Source organism: Limulus polyphemus, unplaced genomic scaffold, assembly GCF_000517525.1.
Source record: "Limulus polyphemus unplaced genomic scaffold, Limulus_polyphemus-2.1.2 Scaffold4584, whole genome shotgun sequence".
NCBI lineage: Eukaryota > Metazoa > Arthropoda > Merostomata > Xiphosura > Limulidae > Limulus > Limulus polyphemus.
In genome coordinates, this window is record NW_013670194.1 from 77659 (window position 1) to 85442 (window position 7784).

Genomic DNA, 7784 nt, shown 5'->3' on the forward strand with positions numbered 1-7784 from the left:
CAGGTAACCATTGTTGGGATACAAACTTTTGTCGTATTCAGGTAACCATTGTTGGGATATAACCTTTGTCGTATTCAGGTAACCATTGTTGGGATACAAACTTTTGTCGTATTCAGGTAACCATTGTTGGGATACAAACTTTTGTCGTATTCAGGTAACCATTGTTGGGATACAAACTTTGTCGTATTCAGGTAACCATTGTTGGGATATAACCTTTGTCGTATTCGTCCGTATAGATACATACTTTGGTTCCATACTGTTTGCCAGAGCAGGAAATGTTTTTATTTGTTACATGTTTTATAAAACTAACACAAAAGCTAAAGTTTAATAACGAGCGATTCTCACATTCACTTCAGAATGCACAACACTTTTTTTTTGCTTGAGTTCTAATCAGTCTATATTTCTTACGCCACCAAATATGGTATAAATATTTTGTGGTAAAGAAATAGTGGCCACAGCTCGCCCAAAACCCAACAACCTACGACATATAATTGACGTCATATCTATTCCATCTAGTGGCTGTATGTGCGGGGTCCTTGTCAGGCTGACTGGCTAGATACTTTGGTTATTGGCATTCACTACAGCTCAACTAAGATATTACATCAGCCGTTCGAACCCTAATTTTCATTCCACGCTTGTCATCATTACGAACTTCTCAGGCCTACCGATCGTCTTAACATTATTGTGTGTAGTGTGGTTTTTGGCTGCTACACCTTTCCAGCAGTGGCCGTGTAGAGAGTTACTCGTAATATTTACTTAATTAGCTATGCAGACCTCGAAGCTTGAAGCAGCGTAATAATTAGTAGTGTATACCTGAAAATAAATTCTGATCCTATAAGTATAATATATAATCACCTTAGTTTCAGTTAACAGTAGACTGTGGAAACGGAATTCAGCCAATGTTTTTCCATCGCTTTTAGTATTGAATTAACCACAAGCATTTGTGATTACAGTTGCCAATTGAAGTTTGTTTTTAGCTCTCCAGCAACTTAATAAAACCTATTGGCATAACTTAAGTGTCAAACGATCTGCAAGAACGAGTATTTTCACTTTCTAGATTCTTACAAAACAGCCGAGATAGTGGAGAATCCAGGGCTACAGTCAAATCCAAACAGCCGAGTTAATGGAGAATCCCGGGCTACAGTCAAATCCAAACAGCCGAGATAATGGAGAATCCCGGGCTACAGTCAAATCCAAACAGCCGAGTTAATGGAGAATCCCGGGCTACAGTCAAATCCAAACAGCCGAGATAATAGAGAATCCCGGGCTACAGTCAAATCCAAACAGCCGAGATAATGGAGAATCCCGGGCTACAGTCAAATCCAAACAGCCGAGATAATGGAGAATCCCGGGCTACAGTCAAATCCAAACAGTCGAGATGATGGAGAATCCCGGGCTACAGTCAAATCCAAACAGTCGAGATGATGGAGAATCCCGGGCTACAATCAAATCTACGTCAATTTCGTTTTTAAAGCAAAGTTCGATTTCTTGATGTCAGCTGGTCGCGATAACAGAAGCCGGCTAGTCACCCAAGCTGGGTTTTCGAACTTCGTACCTTACGATAGGCAGCCCGGCACATCAACTCGTGTAAAATATGAAGTCGTTTTAAGAATTCAAGAAAACGTGTAATATATAAAAATCTTCTATCGTGTAAAAACGTCACTGGTGTGTGACGATACTAAATTTAAAAACTTTGGTCTGATTACATTTCGGTTTCCATTAGTTACATTAACTCGTAATAATTTGATCAAAAGTTATTCAGAAGAGTTTTGTATTTTATATTTACGGCAAATATGTAAATATTATATGTGCCATAATTTGGAACTTACCAGAAGTAAACAACTAGTCAGTAGTAATATAATACTTACCTTCCACGACCACGCTAAGGGATTAACTGTCACACTTATAACGCAACCACGGCTAAAGTGCGGGGAATATTTTGTGGTTAAAAAAAACTATACGGAGTTGTAATAGACGCTTTTTTTTTACAAAATGGGAACGAATAATTACGATTGAGATTCATCATTGATAGGAACTGAAAGATCGGAAGAGTTAATAAAAAAAAAAACAAGAAATTATCTAAGGACCTCGTTCGACTGTAATAATTCACGTAAGCAATATAGTTTACAAACCACGACCGAAAAAACGAGGTCCTTAGCCTAATTAGGAGATGATAAGTAATCAATACCCCCTTACACGAGAACCTCAAGTTCCAATTAGCCACAAAAATGGGAGAATTAGGCTAGTGAAACCTCGTAATCATACATTAGTTGCATAAACTCATGTCATCGGTTGTAACATCCGTTTGAGTTCGTAACTTTATAGAAGACCTTTTTATTTAATGAATAACAGGCGTCATCGACTTGGAGACTTTCATACGCCTGTCCTAGATTTAGAAGACAGATCACAAATAAATATATATATATATATTTACATTTAAAGTATTTACACTTAACTCACGTAACAATTACAGTCCTAATCAATTACTTAATAACAATACACGTAAAGGAAACTTGTGGTGATTCCAAATTAATACTTAATAACACGTGTAATGTAATGACACATTAGTACAGTGTGCAGTACCACAAACATGCCTCACCTTCACAGTCTATTAAATCCAACTAAACATTAGCACAGTGTGCAGTACCACAAACATGCCTCACCTTCACAGTCTATTAAATCCAACTAAACATTAGCACAGTGTGGAGTACCACAAATATGCCTTTACAGACCATGAACTGTGACTTAGAAGATTCACTAATCCACATTTTCTCGTGGTTCGATACCTTACAGACCCTGAACTGTGACTTAGAAGATTCACTAATCCGTCTTTAATGGTGGTTCGATACCTTACAGACCATGAACTGTGACTAAGAAGATTCACTAATCCACATTTTCTCGTGGTTCGATACCTTACAGACCCCGAACTGTGACTTAGAAGATTCACTAATCTGTCTTTAATGGTGGTTCGATACCTTACAGACGCTGCATGGTGACTTAGGAGATTCATTAATCCGTCTATACTGGTTGTTCGATATATTTAGATCTAATGAGTTACTTGGTATTCTCATGTTGAATAAAAAAAACTTTAATTAATAGCATGTGTGAAACCATTAAGTTCACCTTCTACTACGCCTAGTACCCTCAAGCTGGCCGCTGAAATAACACTTTAATGTTAACCTTCTACTACGCCTAGTACCCTCAAGCTGGCCGCTGAAATAATGTTAACCTTCTGCTGGACTTCACACCTCAATCTGAAACCGAAATATTGATTTTACTGTTACGATTTCGAAATTAACAGCTTAATAAAAAAAACATCCGTGACTGGTTCATGTTTAACTCTCTTTTAACGTTGTATTTTTATATTCGTATTAAATACAAAAATGTGATAGATTATTGAAAATGTTACCTTCAAGTCTTCCACCGCGAGTCCCACTTCAGCCGATAGTATCACTAGATCACTATAATTCGGGTTCTTGTTCCTGCTAAACATCGCTTCCAGATACTCCTCTTGGTGAACTTCGACCCGAGGAAGTTTGTAGTAAGGAGCCAACTGAGCGTGAATTACCGTGACGGGCATGGTCTCTCCTGATGGTCAGTTTAACACCTCGAATAGCTATATTTCCACCTCTAGCACTATCCCGTCAGGCTACGCGATAACAACAAGTAGTCAACCCTAATATTCTAAGTTGTTTCATTCACGAATCATTTACTGACGTTTAAGTACTTGCACTCGCCACGTTCACGTGACTTAGAGAACTGGCAGCTGTCCAATAGGTGGATAATTAAAGCTGACGGAGAAAAAAATGCGCTTATTAAAACTCGAACGTTAAAACAGACTGAGATCACACCTTAACCCTTGTAGTTCAAGTGACGTAATAGTATTCTTGGTATCCAACAGCAACAGACCCGAAAAATAGAGCTTCTAGAGATCCAAAGACTACCAATTTTTTTAAAGACTATTACAAGTTCTTATTTCCTGGATTACGTGTACGGCTGATGTTAACCGTCTTACCAAAACTAGTCGGCCAGATTTTACGTCTCATTGTGCCAATAAACGTTGGTTGTGGTGTGTTTCACTCTTAAAGCTGGTTTACCTCGATGGCCTTGGGAAAATAAGAGACTCCAAAATTTAAAGGTAAATGAAAAGTCTATTTCTGAACGAGAAGGGGTGGATTTATTTTTACCGAGAGGCTGGATATTGTTGGATATATTGATATTTAAAGAACCTCTGACATACCCCCCCCCCCTCGTTATCTTTTAGCTCATAATTCACAATAAAAAAAAAATGACGTTTAGATACATTTTGGACTATAAATTTAACTACAGTCAATCTAAATGTCACCCAAGAAATTTAAAATTAATTACGATAAATCTAAGTGTCACCCAAGATATTTTCTGTACAAACTTGTTTTCATGAAGTTTTTAAAACAAGAAAGAATGAAAGATAAACATAAAACAAAACTGTTCCGTCACATTGATGGTCAGAGATTTACTGAGCAGTATTAACTTTACAGAGAAAGGATAATATTGAAAGAGGATGTTATAAATATATATACAGACAAACAGAAAGAAACACAACTGTAGAAGAACAGTTTTCTACGGAGAATGGACTACAATCAAATAAAACAACATTGGAAGACTTTCTTAACGCTTACTGTAAATGTTGTGAGTGAAAAATAACATCATAGCCAATAAATCAGGACAGAAAAGTGTACTGATTGTTTGGGTGATTTTTTTTTTTTTTTTTGATGTCGGACTTATCTACTTATTTACAGTTCAGTAGAAATATATTTACTTCTATTTAGAATATTAAATCCTGTTTCTTGAACCGGTTTATTTTCAACGTCAGTGGAATATCAATCATTAATTGTTTTGTTAATAAGATATGATCCGCTTAATAAGTTTATTACAGACAACTGTATAACTTGTATCAATGAAAAACGGCTTTTTTTCTGGTATTTCGAACAAAACCAGTTTCATGTATTTTTGTTCAAGTGAGTACTTTAGATAACCAGTATCGTGTTTATTGTTACGGTAAGCACTCTGACCTTTAGTGTAAGTGGAACCAATAACTGGTTGAAATAATGTCATACAACCAAACGTGATGTACGGTACTTTAGATAACCAGGATGGTGATGTACGGTACTTTAGATAACCAGGATGGTGATGTACGGTACTTTAGATAACCAGGACGATGATGTACGGTACTTTAGATAACCAGAATGGTGATGTACTGTACTTTAGATAAGCAGGACGGTGATGTACGGTACTATAGATAACTAGGATGGTGATGTACGGTACTTTAGATAACCAGGATGGTGATGTACGGTACTATAGATAACTAGGATGGTGATGTACGGTACTTTAGATAACCAGGATGGTGATGTACGGTACTATAGATAACCAGGACGATGATGTACGGTACTTTAGATAACCAGGATGGTGATGTACGGTACTTTAGATAACCAGGATGGTGATGTACTGTACTTTAGATAACCAGGCCGGTGAAGTACTGTGAAACCAGTATCGTGTTTATTGTTACGGTAAGCACTCTGACCTTTAGTGTAGTGGAACCAATAACTGGTTGAAATAATGTCATACAACCAAACGTGATGTACGGTAATTAAATAACCAGGACGGTGATGTACGGTACTTTAGATAACCAGGATGGTGATGTACGGTACTTTAGATAACCAGGATGGTGATGTACGGTACTTTAGATAACCAGGACGGTGATGTACGGTATTTTAGCTAACCAGGACGGTGATGTACGGTACTATAGATAAGCAGGACGGTGATGTATCGTACGTTAGATAACCAGGACGGTGATGTACCGTACTTTAGATAACCAGAACGGTGATGTACCGTACTTTAGATAACCAGGATGGTGACGTACCGTACTTTAGCTAACCAGGCCGGTGATGTACCGTACTTTAGATAACCAGGCCGGTGATGTACCGTACTTTAGATAACCAGGACGGTGATGTACCGTACTTTAGCTAACCAGGCCGGTGATGTACTGTACGTTAGCTAACCAGGCCGGTGATGTACCGTACTTTAGATAACCAGGACGGTGATGTACGGTACTATAGATAACCAGGACGGTGATGTACCGTACTTTAGATAACAAGGACGGTAATCTACGGTACTTTAGATAACCAGGACGGTGATGTACCGTACTTTAGATAACCAGGATGGTGATGTACCGTACTTTAGATAACCAGGCCGGTGATGTACCATACTTTAGATAACCAGGCCGGTGATGTACCGTACTTTAGATAACCAGGCCGGTGATGTACCGTACTTTAGATAACCAGGCCGGTGATGTTTATTATATGTGGATCGGGGCTCAGTGTTGTCCTTTTGTTACTTTGGCCTAACGTGTATAACAATGACTTTTCACTCCTCACGAACAAGACGTAATTTAAGTATTTTGATGATAGAAGTTTATTAATCCAATCTACTTCTGTAAACAGAAATTGTTACGCAGTATCAAATTTAATGATATTTTTATTGTATTTCAAATTGTCACGAAGTCTCCAATTAAATAATATTTTTCACTCCATTTATCAAATTAAATTAAACAATTAACAATGTTAAAAAGTTAAAGCTTTCCAACTGAAGCCTAATAATGTAATTTTTTTAACCGTTTCAGGAATAAATTCGTTTTAATTTTAGTAAACACTGTTTCTCAATATTTTGTTTTTTATTTTGTAATCCGTGCAAGTGGTGAGTTTGAGAGCTAATAATGCTAAAATTCGGGGTTTGATACATTCGTTGAACATAGACAGCACTTAACAACAAACAACTAGTAATCCAGTTTTAAGTTATTGTCTGAAGTCGTTAGCTAATCTGGTGAGGTTAGCAACAACAACACTTAACAACAAACAAACTGGTAATCCAATTTTAAGTTATTGTCTGAAGTCGTAAGCTAATCTGGTGATATTAGCGACAACAACACTTAACAACAAACAAACTGGTAATCCAGTTTTAAGTTATTATCTGAAGTCGTGAGCTAATCTGGTGAGGTTAGCGACAACAACACTTAACAACAAACAAACTGGTAATCCAGTTTTAAGTTATTGTCTGAAGTAGTGAGCTAATCTGGTGAGGTTAGCGACAACAATTTAATTAAACGTTATTTCACTTGCGTTCGCCTGACATTGTTATTGTAGTTCGGCAAGTTATTTCACTGAGTTTCTAAATTATAAGTATAACCTCCACCTTCTTCTGGAGCTCATGAAAGTATAACCTCCACCTTCTTCTGGAGTTCTCTTTTATTCAGATGAAACTGAATTAGAGAACACAACACAACTAAAACTGAGTTGGAGAACACAACTAAAACTGAGTTGGAGAACACAACTAAAACTGAATTAGAGAACACAGCACAACTAAAACTGAATTAAAGAACACAGCACAACTAAAACTGAATTAGAGAACACAACTAAAACTGAGTTGGAGAACACAACTAAAACTGAGTTAAAGAACACAACTAAAACTGAATTAGAGAACACAACTAAAACTGAGTTAAAGAACACAACTAAAACTGAATTAGAGAACACAACTAAAACTGAGTTAAAGAACACAACTAAAACTGAGTTAAAGAACACAACTAAAACTGAATTAGAGAACACAACTAAAACTGAATTAGAGAACACAACTAAAATTGAGTTAAAGAACACAACTAAAACTGAGTTAAAGAACACAACTAAAACTGAGTTAAAGAACACAACTAAAACTGAATTAGAGAACACAACTAAAACTGAGTTAAAGAACACAAC

General features: G+C 36.8%; 1 long non-coding RNA gene across 1 annotated transcript in view; it reads right to left on the reverse strand.

The window, feature by feature from the left end:
• LOC111088855 overlaps positions 1-3387 on the reverse strand; it is a 5009-nt gene extending 1622 nt beyond the window's left edge. The window contains exon 1 of the long non-coding RNA XR_002613244.1: positions 27-3387. This is a non-coding gene — a long non-coding RNA (uncharacterized LOC111088855). The remainder of the gene's footprint in view (positions 1-26) is intronic.
• Positions 3388-7784: the final 4397 nt, after the last annotated feature.